Raw genomic sequence first — 16,735 nt, 5'->3', positions numbered from 1 at the left:
AACCTCAGTTTATGTAACATATTCACAAAGTAGAAGAGGAAGATTTGCTTTATGAGACACTGAAACACAGACCTGAGAAAATGCCAAAGGAAAGCAGCACAGGGAGAACCTCCATTGGTGGCAGGGATTCGGAGGGGCTCCACAGACGTCTGCCTCCCCCCTCGTGGAGCCACCCTCACATCCTCCCAGCCCCCAGCACCCAGATGAAAGCAGAAGCCTTGGGACAGGCAGGGGCAAGTGCTCCTCACTTACAAGATCCAAAAGAAACCAGTGAGTCCATGACCTCATCTAGGATTGCTCATCTTCTCTGTTGCCTTGAACATCTAAGTAACTTTTAGATGTAATCACTCCGGTTTCTAATGATATTTTCTTGGCAGGTAGGAGAAGAAAGCAGCTATGTTCACTGAGGCTTAATCTCCCAGATGAGACAGAAAATAGGGGTCCTTGATCTCTTGCAGTCATTTGAAGTGCATTAAGATCTAACATAAGAGGGCCATCCTAAAGGTCCTGACCTCGGGCAGTTACGCTTAATTTGGCTGTTCCATAAACTCCACCTGGACACATGGTCCATGCAGGAGCTCAGTAAGCCACTCGGAGGTAAGAACTGAGGTAAGAACTTACCTAAGCCATCAGATGACATCATGTACATGACTGTGTAGGGGATGCTTCTTGAACAAAAGATTTAGAGATGAAAAACACTATAAAAGTCTGTCTCTGAAATTAAAAATCTGCTGGAATTTTAATTTTTTTAAAAAAGCTTCATTCACAAATGTCAAGTTTCCCCATTATGCTCAGCTTTGGTTATCTGCGGCCTGTCGGCCCAGCAACCATCTTGTTGCTCCATGGCCCCCAGACCTCCCACGGCCAAAGCTAGCCAGATGGCTGCCCTGGATGGCAAAAGAAACCAGTACATCTGAGACTTCAAAAGATATGCGACTCAGGCTGCCCCAAGCCTCAAAGTGGGGCCCAGGAGTTAGCTGCCTGTTCAAGATAGGATACAAGGAGTATGAGAACAAAAAAGGGAACCAGGGGACATGGCCAGACTAATGGAGGAGCAGGTGGAGTTGGAGACATTCCTGAAGACGTCACAACAGGGAGGTAGTGACAAGAGGAAAGGCAGGAATGGAGTAGAGGGGAACTATGAAGATGAACGAGCAGGAATGGATGACAGTTATATGAAGTGCTGAGACAGGGGCTAGAGCTGGAAGTCTGGCACTAGGATTCAGTTATCAATCAACTGATAGCAATCAACTACCATTTCAACTGGTGGTGAGTATCCCTGTGCACATCCTTTGAAGGCCTTGCAAGTGTTCACCTGTAATGCTTTGTAGCCGCTAGCACACTTAGCAACTATCTCTTATATACCCTTTCTTGAGAAGCTACAAGATGAGAGGTATGGGCCCTGCCTTCCAGGGGCTCCCAGTCAGGAGGGGATGGGGTTACAAGAGATGGTTCGGCTGACAGTGTACAATCAGCCCAAAGAGGGACATGGAAAAGCTTCCCAAAGGCGCTAATACTTGAAAAAGAGGTACTACCCACGACAGGTACTCAGTTACTGTTTGTTCATTAATTTTGATTTGTAATGATTACCCAGAAAATCGTTAAAGGACTAGGAGCTAGTTCTTATCACCACTGTTGTTTTGGGTTTTTTTTTTTAGGATTTTATTTATTTATTTGTCAGAAAGAGAGAGCGCACAAGCAGGCAGAGGGAGAGGGAGAAGCAGGTTCCCCACTGAGCAGAGCCCGGTGCGGGGCTCGATCCCAGGAACCTGGCATCATGTCCTGAGCCGAAGGCAGAGGCTGAACTGACTGAGCCACCCAGGTGCCCCGTCACTACCGTTTTTATTACTGTCAATGAAACAGATAAATCTATCCATTTTAGTGTCTAAGGATATAACCTGAAAAAATACTGTACCTTACCTTTGGCTGAGATGGGGAGTGCACTTAGAATTTTTCTAATTATGAGGCATCTTCTTGTTCTACTTATCTCATAGCAAAAAGTTTTAAAAGCTTTTGAAAAGATCACATTTTGCTCACTTGAAATATGCCTGTATATTTTAGCATAAAATATACTTGGCAGCTGCTAACATAATCGGATGGCTACGCCTTGCAAAAACTTGATTTCTTTTTAATCAAATTTTTAGAACCATACTGGGTTTCTTGCCAGTGCTACAACAGTGAGCAATAAATACATCATTAGATCAATGGTGTTCTGATGATGGATTACTCCAAAGATACTCTCAGCCAAGAAGAATAAGCCCATAGTCTCATTGTGCAAAGATTAATAAAATATTGTTTAAAACACAGATACTGGCTTAATATAACAGGGAAGAAAACATTGCAAAATAGAACACAACAGCCTGCGTTGATAATGTAGCGATATTGATCACGGATTTTCCTAAGTACTCTAGAGCAGCCACACGATTATATATGCCTCTGATTAGACCCAGAGATGAGAAGGAAAAAGTTATAAAAAAGGAAACCAACCAGAGGAAGGCCTGCTGCTATAATAAATTATTTAAAGCAAGCAGGGCGAGCAGGTTGTGAAGACAATATAAAACAGAATCCAATGCCCCCAAGAAACCCCAAACCATCAGCACCTGTATAAATTTCTTACTACTCTGTCTGGTATTTTACTGGAGGTGCTTCTTTCCCACCACTCTCCCCATCCCATCTAACCCCAACCCTTCACTTTTTGTCAGTTCTTTTCTCAGAGCTTAACATTTGTTTTTCTTCCATAACCTAGGATGCTGTCTTCAGTTATATTCCTCAGCTTGAATCTGAAGAGTGTCTGTCTGCAAGGCCACAGATGAGTGCATCTGTCACTTCATTCATCTGGATCTTAAATTTCCCATGGAAACTATAAGCTTGGAATACCTAATATGACACACTTATTCAACATGACTGAGTATTCTCCTTTTCTTTTTTTCTTATTGTTGTTATAGTTAAATCCACAAAGCTCAAGCTCAAGTAAAACTTCTATAGCTCAGTGACTGTTCTACATTAGAGGATGTGACTAGGCCCAAAATACTATGAAGTGAAGGTCGAAGCCCGATAAGGGCATGTTGGAGGGAAAATAGTCAAAATGGCTAACATTTAAGTATTAGGAGATGTTAAAGGGGCAGACCGACTTGAAAAGTAAATATTTTATAGGTAGGTTTTGCCATGGAAATAGGAGTGGGGAAAGAAGGGTAGAAAACTAGAAAAGCCTTTGTCAAATTCCTTTTACCAAAGAATTTTGTCAGAAGTATGCCATGGCCAAAAAAAAAAAAAAAAGAATTGTTGCTTAGAAACTTGCAGTGACCCATGGCCCAGTTTCAAGAAAAGTAGCATTCTAGTTCTAGAGTTTTTAAGTAGGCACACAAATCCCATTGTACAGTCAGGGGCTGTGATTATACATTAGGCTTTTAAAATTTTCTAGGTCCATTCATCATGCAGAATCTGGGCAAATGAAATATAAACAACTCTATTCTGCCAGCATAAAAACATTACTAGCAGCATAAGAGGACTCAATAGGCAACATCGTACAGGTCTAAAATAATGAGTCCAAAGAATTCTACATATAGGTTTTGCTACCATTGTGCTCTGTGACCTTTAGCAAATTATTTGCCATTCTGGGTCAAGCCTGGGTGGTTAAGGTTAGGGTCATTGAACCAATTATCATATATGGTGGTAAACTTTATAAAGAAAATTGTTCCAAGGTCACATTTAATATAAAAATAAATTTGAAGAAAGAGGTAAAAAAAAACAAACTGTAGATGATATGAATGACTAAGCATAATCCTATCGCCACGATGCTAAATAAAAATAATTCAAATGCAAGGCCAATTTCTCAGTTATTGGTGTTATCTTTGAATGTGAAAGACAGGATCTAAATATTATCATTCTTTTGTGGCTCCTGTTTGCTCATCTGTAACAAAGTGGGAAAAGGATCATTGTACTCAAAGGATTGTTAAGATAAGTGACCTATAAACATGCCTGCCAAGTGTTTCTTAAAACAGAAATTGCTCCGTGAAAGTCCCAGTAATGATCCAGTGGCCTGGAACAATCCAAGTTCAGTGTCTCAGCTCTCCACGTCCTTTTGTCATCAGGTGTGTAAATATTCCAGGCACTTCTGACCTCTGAGACGTCATTAGGTTTTTTAAGTACATGGAGGTACAAAGAGGGAAGGGGCAACAACTTCTGATAGATCCTTTCTCTTTAAAACCTTACCTAGAAGTTTTAAATTGAGAATTATGCCAGTCTGAAATGGGAGAATAGAGCCTGAATGTCAGTATCCAACTATAAATAAAAACTGATAGGCAATCATTAATAAGTCCAAATTCCCACTGATTTGAAAAAACAAGTAGCAAATCAATTTTCAACCTATCTCTCCACAATGCTGAAAGATCTATCTATCCAATTAATAGGGCAGCTCAAAATACTTCTACAATGAGCCGCGGAACATGGGAACACCTAGGTCTCTGGATAGTTGGCCCAGGACACTTTCCTGACTAAGAGGCAGATCAGCTACAACCTCCCAAGGAGATCCCCGATCTTGGGTAAATCGGGTACTAGTCCTGCTGAAGTTCTAATCTCCAAGCCTGGAATGGCTTTGGAGTCAAAGTTGGCTCCCGAGGACTGAGATTCTTCTATTCTCCAGGGAGAAATGTCCAACCATGTGAGTTATGACTGGCAAAGTCCCCTGAGAGCACCCCAGAAACCCACTGGACTTGGAATACAGAACGGAGGGACTAAGACTGGGGAGAGGTCTTAAGTTACCTTGCTTCTCCAGAGAGACTTCCTTAGACTTGGGGCTAACCTGGAATAGAGATAGCTGAGGATTCCAAAAACACTTCTGAACACAGAACCAAAGGTGCCATTGTTGAGGACAGAGTGTTAAAGAATGTTGCCTATAAATTTCATAAGGCTAGTAAATGCCATCTGGAAATACCAGAACAATTACTTGTTAAATTAACCCACAGACTATGATCATCCTTTTATATCATAAACACCATTCCACTGTTTCTCAAAATGTGGTGAAGGGAACCCTGGGATCAGAATCACTTGGAGGGTGCTTGTTCAAAATACAGATTACTAAACCCCACCCTAGACTCCTGAATCAAATACCGGAGAACAGAGTCCAGCCCTCAAACTGAATTTCTAAGGACCAACCTAGTTGATTCCAATGATCCATATCAAGGCAGGAGAATTATTTTGTCTTTGTAGTCCATCAGAAATTTAAATACACTCACAGATTAGAGATAGGCATATTTTCCCCAAAATGTTTTAATTGCCATAAAAATGAAAACAATACTTCTTGTGATGAGTTCTTAAGAAACATTCCAGTTTATTCTGCCCACATATAATAAATAATAAACACCATTATTAAAATGTAATTACGAGCATAAAATTATTGGGAAAAATATCAACTATGCTTCTCAAAAATATTGCCCTTATTTTGTCACCAGAAGTAATTATGTTATTAAAGGAATTTATACTTTTTTTAAGTATCAGTCACTTGGCTGCAGGAACTTATTAAGCTGTTATACTCCTCCCATACCCTTTTAGTCATCAGAATTTTTGTGATAAAGGTTTTTTATTATTTCTTAAACTATAAATTGTGAACCATTGCAACCAGTGATTAGGCTGAACATGAATTTATATCCAGGTTATAAATTCCTAAAAACATGTTTCATTAGAATTACTAAGGCAGTCTTAACTCTAGTAGATTAAATAGCCTCTGCAATAAAGCTCTGTTTACTTCTATTAAGGATTTTTTTTTTTTTTTTTTTGGTGCAAAACAATTCAGTTTTAATGCATTCTCTTAAGAAGCAAAAGAAAACAGTTTCTGATATACATGCTACCGCAAAGCAGTAAACCAATGTTGCATGGTAATGTGACAAGCACCACATTTCTTTTCTAGAGGGATTTCATTTTTTCTCTTATAAACTCCCTTTCCCCAAACCATGGCTAAAATTATTTCACAAAATGTAGTTTGCCATTCCTGAAGAGTCAAACACTCCTTTTCTTCCTCACCAAATCACAAGTACAGGCTGAATATTGAATGAAAATAGAACTTGAGAGGCAGTCTTTGTTTGTAGCATGTTGTTCCTACTAAGGGTTGCCCCCTACCCACGCTCCACCCTAGTGCTCCAACTGAAGTGACTGAAGTGTACATGTTATGTTTTAACAGATGGGCCGGCTGGCGGCTGCTGGGCTATAAAACAGGAACTCGGAATCTGCACCGAATGGTATTGAACTAAATGCTCGTAAAGTTCATGGACATATACACTGATCCAGACAGACCAGGCAGATTCAGACATGCATACACACACGCTCATCATACACCCCATAGATCGGAGGGTCTATCTTCCCCCCCCAGAGCAAGTTCAAGGCTGTTTCCCCCTCCATATATTTCTTATTCACCTATCAATTTTACACACACACACGCACATCTACATATGCATATACAAGCATGAATAGTCATATCTCTCAATGTTTTTATATATTTTCACAGATCAAAATATTCCCAAATTGTGTACCCCAAGTCTCTAGGACGCTCAATAAGCTCTCATTCACATCCAATAAGAATTACAAGAAAATATTATATTTAATTTTATTTGGTCCACACATAATACAAACTACATGTATGTAACTGCCCTCAGAAAAACCAGCTGCTTTGAGCCCTTATCATTATGACAGAGAGGGGAAAAATGTCCCAGACTGAGTCACAGACGAAGTGTCAGGTTTAACCTTGAATCCTGTGTTGTCAGTTCCTGTCACAACTTCATCACTTAAACACCAACCGACCAGCCTGGTGGTCCCTTTCACGGTCTCGTCTCGGATTCTCCCGGGCTCCCTGCACTGGGACAGACAGCAGCTCCCCCTGGTCCTAACGAAGTGCTTCGGACACAGCTTGCAGGTGATGTGGAGGTCCGAGCACCTCATGAGGGATGTGGATACAAGTGCTAACAGAAAGTAATTACTTTACAAAGTTTAACATCCGTGCTGTCAATTCCTCTCAGTAATTGCAAAGCACTGACGCCCCCTTACAGAACCTAGCTAGTCACTTAAGTTCCCTGACCGCTGAAGACCCACCCCAAAGACGATGGTCGCCGGCTCAGGCTACGGATCAGACACCTCCGCCGGGTCATCGCGCCGCACCGCCTCCCGCGCGGGGTTAATTTTTCAGAAACCTGTCCTCAAGCCATCTAGGAACTGCACGGACGCCGCCCCCAGCGCGCGTGTCGCCGCCGCAGAGGGCGAGGGGACGCGTCCCCAGGCCCCACCTAATGATGGCAATTATAACATGCCAAGTTGGTGAGAACGCAGAGCCGCGTCCCGGACCGAGTTGCGACTCTCTGAAACAAGTTCGGGAGTGGGGATACCCGCAAGGAGTAAATCCCACCTGGCCCTGACCTCCCCACAGCCGCCACGCTCGGACCGACGCACCGACGCCCGCCAAGACCCGTCCAGTTCCCCCCCAACCCCCCGCTCGCCGAACAGCGCCAAGAGGAGCCGCTCGCCTCGCGCGCGGCCACTCACTCACCCTCCTCGCTGAGTCCGGATCGCAAACCGACGCCCCTGCTGCGGGTCCTGAATCCCAAGTTGCCGCGAACCGGCGACTGCTCTCGCCCTAGCGAACCCCGCACATCGGTTCGGGCAGGTACCTCCGAGGGAGCACGACAAGCCCGGCGGGCGCCCCGGCTCAGCAGCCGCCCGGAACGCCTTGACAATTCATGGACCTGCTCAGCGAATGAGGCGGACCGCCGGGCTGAGGCTACCGGGCTCCGGAGGGAGGCGGGGCCGCGCGGCGGGCGGGGCGGAGCCAGTCCTGGGCCGGCCCCCGCGGGGGCGGGGCGCCTTTAACCCGTGACTGGCGGAGCCCGCAGCCAATCGCGGTGACTCCAGGAATCCGGGCGGCCGCGGGCCGGGCCGAGCGCCCGGCTCCGCCCCGCCGCCGCCGTCCAATCGGTCGCAGCCGAGGGCTGGCGCGGAGACGCGCCGGCGGCGGGGAAGCTGGCTGCAGTGGGGAACCGGGGCTGCGGACTGGCGCTGTGGGGACGGCTGCGCGGGGATCCGGGTGCCTCGGGAGGGAAGTGGCGGCCCCAGGAGGCCCTGGCTGAGAGAGGTTTGGGGCCACCGAGACCCCTAGGGGTCGCGGCGTGTCGGCGAGTTGTGGAGCGAGAAGCCTGGCCGCCTCGCGGACCGACTCCGGGTCGACAACGCCCACACCTGGCGTCCGCGGGAGGCGCCGAACTTGGCGGCCCCGAAGGAGCCCCAGCAGTCGGGGGAAACCGAGACCCAAAGAGGGTGAGTCCCGGGCCGCATCACCCTGTCACAGTTGGAGGCCCGGGCCCGAAACTGGGAGCTCCGGGCTCCTTGGAAAAGGTTGTGGTTGCGGTTTGGTGGTTCTCTCCGAAACAAACTCCGACTCTGCGGACCTCCTGGAAAGTTCATTTACACGTCCCCTCCTCAGCCCCGCTTTCTTACCACCAGCGGCAGGGAACCCGACCAGGCGCCTAGGCTCCCTTCCCGACCCGAAGCGCCTGAGGCACCTGGGCAGAGCCCGGGGGTGGAAGGGAGGCTCGGGCGCTAGACGGCGCCGGAGCCCCCGAGACCCAACCTGGGGCCGGGCTGCCCTGTGGGGAGGCGGCCGCAGCGCGGCTCCTCCTGCTGCTGTTCCTTGGGTCCGCCAGAGGGCCCGGACCGCCCATCCTCGCGGGCAGGAACACCTCGGAGCGAGCCCCATTGGTCCCACGATGCACGTTCGCGGCCCCTGCCCCTTCCGAAGTGCCTGGACCGAGCTCCGGGAGCTCCCTAGCGGCGGGCACCGGAGGAGCCTGAGCTCCCTGGGCCGGTCGCGGCTGAAGAAGGAGGCTCTGTGGGCTCTGGGCGGCCAGGTCACTGCCGCTCCTTTTGTCGGCGGATAGGCTCTTCAGCCTGTTTTTAAGCCCTTACCTTGGCTGCAGCATACACACATACGGAGCTGTGGGTGTAACAAGCCAAAAAGCAAAGGGTTGGGTGTTGCTTTCCAGGCTGAGGCCTAGAATCTTAGCAAGCCCCAGACCGTAGCTTTGGGTGCATAGCGGCCTCTGTGTACCTGGAACTGCGCCTGCCATCAGATAGGCACTCAAACCATGTTAGTAAAAGGAAGTTAAGCAAGGCAGGAAAAGGGTCAGGCCGTCTGGTGCCCCGACAGCTTCCTCACTGACCATTGGCCCCCTCAGATTCAGAAGTCCTGAAGGTTTTAGTTTCTCATGTGTGAGGGACCAAGGACCTTTACAGGTGTTATTTCAGGGCCAGCTTGGCCCTCCAGAGGACCTCCTAAGTACCTGCTCAGCTCTCCTGAGCAATTTCTGATGAGACTGCCTGGCAAGACGGAAGGCAAAAGGCCTATAGCTGAACAGGAAGTGAAATGGCCCCTCCAGCAGGGAAGGCTACAGCTCTGAGGTGAGCTCGGGCCTGGTTTGAGTTTCAAGTGGCACCTCCTCAGCTCCCTGTCTCAGTGGGGAAAGGCCCATAAGGAAGGCTGTCAGGCAAGAAAATCTGGGTCTGGACAGTCCTTAGTAGGCCCTGAAAATTGATATGTGATGCAGAAATTGCATGTATTTAAACCCCTCCTCATTTAGTGGATCAAAAGACGGGTACAGGCAAAGGAGTCCATTCCATGCAGTTGCAACAGTTGTTTACCATGATGCTTAGAGAATGGCATTTGCCCACAAGGAATTAGCTGTAGACCACCTGAATGGAATACACACCAGGTCTCTGCCTAGGTTGGGATGGGAGGATCAGGGGAAAAATATATTTCCTTGGATTCTTTTTTTCCCCTCATCCTGAATATAACTAGAGAAAAAGTTTGCCAACAGTGTTTATCATATTAAAACACCCTGTGAAGGTTTTTCACAGATGCTAGTGATTATTTTAAAAATCACCTTGGTAATAGGAGCCAAACATCGGCTGTTGACTGTACTTGCTATATATAGTATTTATGTTAGATGATGAAAAAAGGAAATAGGAAATTTGTTTTTATGAAATAAGTCAGAACTAAACGAGAGACTTCCGTTTCCTGATTTCCAAGGTTTTCTGTTTGTTTCATACAGACATCATTGTCCATGGGTTCTTGGACAAGTAACTGGTCTCATTTTCCTTTATCGAATGGATGACACGTAGGAGACAGCACATCTAGACTCATTCACATTTTCTTTTTTTTTTTTAAGATTTTATTTATTCATTTGAGACACAGAGATAGAGAGAGAGAGAGAGAGAAAGCATGAGCAGGGAGAGAGGCAGAGGGAGAAGCAGGCTCCTCGCTGAGCCAGGAGCCCGATGTGGGGCTCGATCCCAGAACCCTGGGATCGTGACCTGAGCCGAAGGCAGACGCTTAACCATCTGAGCCACCCAGGCGCCCCTCATTCACATTTTCATACCATCTTCTGTTTTAATTGGTATTTGACAAGAGTTTATCCCTCTGGCACAGACTTACTCGTTTGGCTGTCATTCTCCCAATGATCTCTTGAGTTTCGGCCATCTCCATATTCTACAAGGGAAAAGGAGATCTCTTACTTGTGTAAGAACTCATTATAGTCCTATCTGTATGAAACAAACAGAAAACCATGGAAATCTGGACATAGAAGTCACCTGTTTAGTACTAACCTGTTTCACTGAAGGAAATTTCTTTCCCTCAGAGGAATGAGGAAGTTTGTGGAATGGCTTGGGAATGAGAAGTTTGATGTGAAATCGTGGAAGCAGGGCTGGTCCATTTGTGGTGTTGTGGGTGGTGAGCAAATTTGCCTTCAGGCACTGTCTCTCATCTCTGACATTGAAACAATATTTTGGAACCTTCTAAATTTCAAAGGGATGTGACTGCTAGGAGCCGTGAGTTCTGATCTGAGCTTGGAGTGCTGCTGGCAATCACTTAACCTCCGTTTACTCTTGCTTCCTCACCATAAAACCACAGTGGCAGAATTGGCCCCCTCTGTTTAGTTGCTTAAGGGGGACACGGTGACAGTGGTTACAAAGCACTGCAAGTGCATGACATTTATAGCAGTAGTGACTGTTGAAAAGAACAAAATGATGTTGAAATAGGAAAATAGTGTGGACAGAACAATTCCTCTCTATACTTGGAATTTCTATTCATTTTAATCTCATTGGATTATTGTCCTTTCATTCTATAAATGGAAATGAGGAAAAAGGGCCCTCACAATCCTTGTTCTTTGATAACAAATGTTTTTGGAAGCTTTGCTTAAGTGAATACTATTTTTCCCTCTTTTTCCATTTCCACCACCTCTCTGAACATGCATTCACTTTGAAAATTATTCAGAATTTGAACAGGCTGAGCTAAAGACCTTAGCAAAGAAATGCAATCAGAAGCAGCAGATTCTAATACCAGCTATGCTGTAGGTTCGTTGTAAGACTACAGGCAAGCCATACAGGCAACCTTCCCATACCTGAGTTTCCCAACTATGAAACTGCAGTGATACTTCTGACTAATCTCACAGAGAGGAGAGATAACTCGTGATAAGGCTCTTTGAAATATTAATTGCCATATAGAGGACAAAATATCATGTAGGCGATTTTGCAAACTCAAGTATGGTGTTAGTTTGCACACCACAACTAGGAGATGTTTTGTAACAGAGGGATTGCTCTGGCACGATGTCTGCAGCCAGGGTGCTCCCACCCACAAAACAATGATGTCTCATGCATGTAAATGACGGTGCACGTGCCCCTTGTGAGCGTTATTGCCACAGGTCCAACCAAGTAAAAATGTGGTCACAGAAATGCATGGGAAAGGGAAACCCCCATTCTACAAAAACATGGGATTTCCTCGTACATGCCATGGAAGAAAAACTACACTGAACTTATTTATTTATTTTTTTTTTAAATCGACGCCACTATGAGTACAAGTCTGATGAAAGACTAGAATGGTCTTGGAAAAATGGCCTGATACATAAAACTACACATATTGGCCAAAAGGCCACTAGAAGAGATTAAAAAATACTCTTAATTTTAAAACTTCATAACAGAACGAGTAACACTGAGGAATTTGGAAAGGGAGGGGTCCATGTACTCCAGGGAGGAAAAATAGACTCCCAACCCTTAGAATAGTAGGTATTCTAAGAAAGGGGACAAAGAATATGGGCTCTAGAAACACGATAGACTGAAGGTTGGATTTTCTTTCATTGCTTCCTAACTTAGAGACCTTGGACGAGTGCTGAGCTTCTCTGAGCCAAATGGGGTAGGGATGAAGAGTGTTGAGTTTTCCTCATTGGCTTGTTATAAATCTCAACTGAGAAGCTCTCTGTAACTCTTAGCACAGGGCTGGGCTCATAGTGGGCCGTCTGCCAATGACAACAATTCCTAATATTTACTGAGCACTCACCATGTGTCCTGCACTGTTCCATGTCTTTTCATCGAATTACTTGATGCTCACGATCACCCTCTTATGGTACTACTGTCTCTTCTTCCTCAGAGTTGCTATCTTCGTGGAGGGACCATTCTAGGATTCATATCCTGCAGTGGACTAAAAGTCAGAAGCCTCTTTTAGTAATAGTATTTTAAACTAGCATTGCCTGTTTTCCTGTGGAAAGAGCTAATCCAGTCTTTCCTGGCACCTAGGAAATCAGGCTGCATTGAGCACTTGGTAACACATACATTATAATAAAGGGAATGAGGGATTCAGAATTGGGGACAAAAAGAACCATAGAAAACAAGTAGTGCTTCAAAACCCCAAACCACTTTCCAGGTCTCAGACTGTAAGCTCCTCAATTTCGGCTTCTAAACAGTGTGCTCATCATCTGGATTTGGGGTTTAATGGAAGTTAGTTCCCTGGAGGCAGCAGTATGGGAACAGTAACTGGCTAAAGAAGGAAAAAAATGGATTATCCCTTAGAAATGAATTGTATCATTAGTTATTATGAATACCCCAAATTATGACAGATTCATGTGTAAGTATGCCAGGGAAAAGTAGCCGTGAGCTATAATACACATAATCGTTTATTACCCAAGAGAATTTAGGTGCTAATGTGGATGGTTTTGCATCTGTGAGATTCTGAAACCCACAAAGGACTCCAAGATATAAAGCCAAATAAAACATAATACAGAAGGAAATGATTTTGATTATGTAACATTTATATATAGCATTTCATTTTACATTTTCAAATTGCTCTTCAGTCATTGGTTTATTCTTCCCAGCACACCTGGGGAGTACATCCATGCTGTTATCCTCTGTTCACAGCTGAGGCAACTGAGACTGAAGGAGGCAAAGTGTTTTGTCCAAGAACACAACAGGGGCAGGGTGACAAATCATGCATTTATTCAATCACGAGTCTATTCAGCACCTACCCTTGGCAAGGCACCATGGTGTGGGGTGCACAGCGATGGAAACTGTATTTGTGGTTTCTTCCTTGCCGGGAGTCTGCTGGGGCAATAAGTGTTTTGTGGATTATGTCTCTAGACAGTAAGGACCAGGGTTTAGAGGAGAAGGTGAGTCCCCTAAGATTCCTGGAGATAGTGGGATATGTGGCCCTTGAGAGATGGGTAGAATTTTGGCAGATGGAGGCTGAGGGTGGTCAGAATGCCAGAGACAGAGACAGGAAGGCAAGCAAATTCAAGTCGTACTGGAGAATGTTTGACTTCAGCAGGACAGTTGTCAGAAAAGGGCTGGTGAGGAGAAAGGAGCAGATTTTCTAGCACACTGAATACCCAGCTAAATATATAGATTTTAGCCTGTGGGCAATGGGAGCTTGATTCCTCTCTGACTTCTTCCATTTCCTCATTATTCTAACATGTACTGAGTGCTAATATACGCTTGGTCTCCTGATGTTTTCTCATACAGTGGCTTTTCTAACCTTCGCAGCATTCCGACGAGATATTATTTTTCCTCCTCAAGTAGATGAGAAAACTAATGTATTTAGAAATTCAGACTTGCCCACTGTCATGGAGCTAATAACTGACAGATGTGGAATTTGAAAGCATCACCTTTGACTTTCTCATAGGAACTTATGGGAAGAAGGGGTGCAGATTCTGATATATTGTACTCATGATGACCATCTAACTGTGTTCCCTTCACCCTAGCTCAGTGTCTTTCCAGAAATGAAAAGTAAGTAGGAGAAAAAGAAAATTAATTTCTTAACGTGTAGGTTGTTTGATTTCTAAAGTCAGCTGCGGGTCAAAAAGAAAGACACAGGATGTTTCCCCCTATTTTCTGTGCTCTCCAATTAACAACAAATGTCTGCATTTTGATAACTTTAGTCTTGTGAGTATCTGTAATATATTCGGATCTCAGCTTAGTCTTTCCATTAAGCCAGAATCTCTCTCTGGAGTTGGTCAATTCAGTCCCTAATCCTTTCCCTTAGCATACCAGCCCAACCCATTTATCGTAGTGCCCTGTGAGGTCTCTATCTCAGCTTGAATTTTGCCCATCAAGAAATAGCTTTTCCTCTCCAGATACAGGCTACTAATTAGCATTTTTACTGTTTAATCATCAGGACTAAAATACAAGTGAGAGAAGTATTATTGTTAATCCAAAAATACTTAGAAAGGAAACAGATTGCTTATTTAAATCTTCCTGTAAAGAAATAAAGAGATGCTCTCAGGAGGTGGGTGTGTACTTAGGTGACATAAAAAGTGAAACTGAAAATTTTAACATTTGTTAAATAGGGTGCTTCTCATTGATCTGGTTTTGTGGAAGAGTTTCTTTGGAAAATCCCTGTCCATGATCAGTCAGAGAAGTCTTCCTCTAGAGCAAAATACCTGCTACAAATGAGAGACCAGTGTTGACCCTTTACATGAAGACAATCGGGAAACCACTGAAACGGGGCATTTCAAAATCCTAAATCCAATGTATAACATTCTCCTTGTCTCTTAACCCTCTAGTGCCTTGTTTGGCTTTGCCTGGATTGTATTTTATGACCCGAGTCATAGAGATTCACAAGTGAATAGTTGAGTGTTTTCCATGTTTTTTGTTTGTTTCTTAAATAAGTTGAAAGAAAGTAAAGTTAACATGTAAGGATCATTAAATATTATCTAAGATCTTAAGGAGTCCATGTGAAAGACACAGAAAACAAGCACTGGACCAGAAAATTGTATCTGATTTCTCCTCTGTCTTAAAATGCCATAAGTTTTTCCTGTGCTTTCAAGGAGAGCAGTGGTCTGGGACAAGGTTGTCTGTGTTTCACTGAGGAAAGTGAGGAAACTAATCCATGTTGTCTTGGCTTCTAGATCTGCAAAGTAGGGATGCTTACCTTGAGATACAGAAAAAACAGAACTTTGAAAGACTCAGAGGAAATCACACAACTTATTGTAACCATTTGCATCTCTTTACAGAGAAAAAATCCACAATACATACTTCTGGGGATTTTCCATATTGATGGAAGAAAATGTTCAGGATACCAAAGTGAATCCCATTGAAGGCATGTATTAGCATTAATTTCTCCTAACTATTGAAATGAAGCCCGTGTGGTTCTTTCTCCCCTTAAGATGTTCAGCAAAAATCCTGAAACTCTGGAAGATGATTGATGTAGAAACATGCTAGAGTTAACCTTATTTTAAAAACAATAACTATGCATAACAGATGACTTTCCCAACCAGTGAGACTCCCTGCACTGAGGCTCTTCTCACAGGAACTTCTGAATTCTGAACAAGGTCTGACAAGATACTGCAGGTAGCAAAATATTGTGTGAGAAGTTAGTGACATTTCATCTTGGTGTCTGCTGAAGGCCAATCTAGGATTCCTCTGAAAACTGGCATGTCGGGTGACTAAACCTTGGGAGTCTTTGTGGGGAGGTTGTTGGTGTTGTCCTGTCTAAGGGACCTAAAGTCATTGAGTTAGAGCATCTCAAGGAACTTTTTGTAGCCTCCACAGTAAGCATTACAGTATACCATCCACAGATATAAATACTCAATAAAGATTTGTTTAATAGCATTTAATTGTTAGCAGGTCCTGAGCCTGAGCTTAACTAAAGCAGGCAACTGCCGTTGGGAATACAACCAAACCCTCAGGAGCCCAAAGAAAAAGAGCAAAGTCAAGGTCAAGTGTCCCCAGAAAGGTCATGCTTATTTAGTTCATAGCTCAAATCGGTTGTGGTGGGCATGAGGGTACTAATTCCCATTCAGAGGCACAGAAACCATTCAGTAACTGAATTGAAATATGTAATTGGACCTGGCCCTTTAAAGTTTTGTGGCCCTTTCAAAGCCAAATGGAAAAAGGAAACACCGCATCTGTTTTCTGATTCCCTTTTCAAAGAAGCTGAAAATATATTGCAAATGAGCCCTTAGTTGTGGGTCACTATCCTTACAAGACCTGTGTTTGGTTCCAAGGTTGGAAACTTACTCTGCCTCGCAGTCTCACCCACTTCCAACTTGAACTAGGTCTCAAAGTCTCATTTTGACTATATATTCTTTCAGCCACGTGGGAGAGATGAGAAGAGGCTAAAAACAGCCATATAAAAAACAACCATCAAACTAGAAAGCACCTTCAGGCTTAACATCAACAGTGAGTATATAGCATCAGCTTCAAGTCTTGTGTGAACATGCACAAATATTTTCTAAGAATATTTTTCAGAAGAGGGTATTTTTTAGATATAATCTCTAAATTGCATTATGAATGATAAATGAGAAGGTTAACAAACTTTATTTCAGGGATGTTTTACATATTTGCTGCCGTGATTAGCTCTGTCTTTCTTTGTGACTATAGTCACAAAGGGAGCATTGCCATACTGTGGTGTTGGGAAAGGATCTTTGAGATGATGACG

At 44.2% G+C, this 16,735-nt stretch overlaps 1 protein-coding gene and 1 long non-coding RNA gene across 3 annotated transcripts in view; one reads left to right on the top strand and one right to left on the bottom strand.

Annotated features, from left to right (window-relative positions):
- Nucleotides 1-7,785, bottom strand: part of MARCHF3 (membrane associated ring-CH-type finger 3) — a 129,626-nt gene extending 121,841 nt beyond the window's left edge. The window contains exon 1 of the mRNA XM_036070345.2: nt 7,532-7,785. The gene's annotated coding sequence lies outside the window, so the exon portion shown is untranslated. The remainder of the gene's footprint in view (nt 1-7,531) is intronic.
- A 111-nt stretch (nt 7,786-7,896) lies between these two features.
- Nucleotides 7,897-16,735, top strand: part of LOC118521655 (uncharacterized) — a 75,583-nt gene continuing 66,744 nt past the window's right edge. Inside the window, exons 1-3 of one of the 2 annotated variants that reach the window (XR_013445375.1) lie at nt 7,897-8,295; nt 15,309-15,394; nt 16,389-16,476. This is a non-coding gene — a long non-coding RNA (uncharacterized LOC118521655). The remainder of the gene's footprint in view (nt 8,296-15,308; nt 15,395-16,388; nt 16,477-16,735) is intronic. The other variant, XR_013445376.1, reaches the window with a different exon arrangement.

This window comes from Halichoerus grypus, chromosome 2 (assembly GCF_964656455.1).
Source record: "Halichoerus grypus chromosome 2, mHalGry1.hap1.1, whole genome shotgun sequence".
NCBI classification, from domain to species: Eukaryota; Metazoa; Chordata; class Mammalia; order Carnivora; family Phocidae; genus Halichoerus; species Halichoerus grypus.
The sequence above is the reverse complement of the archived record's forward strand: the minus strand, read 5'-3'. Positions and strand labels throughout refer to the sequence as shown.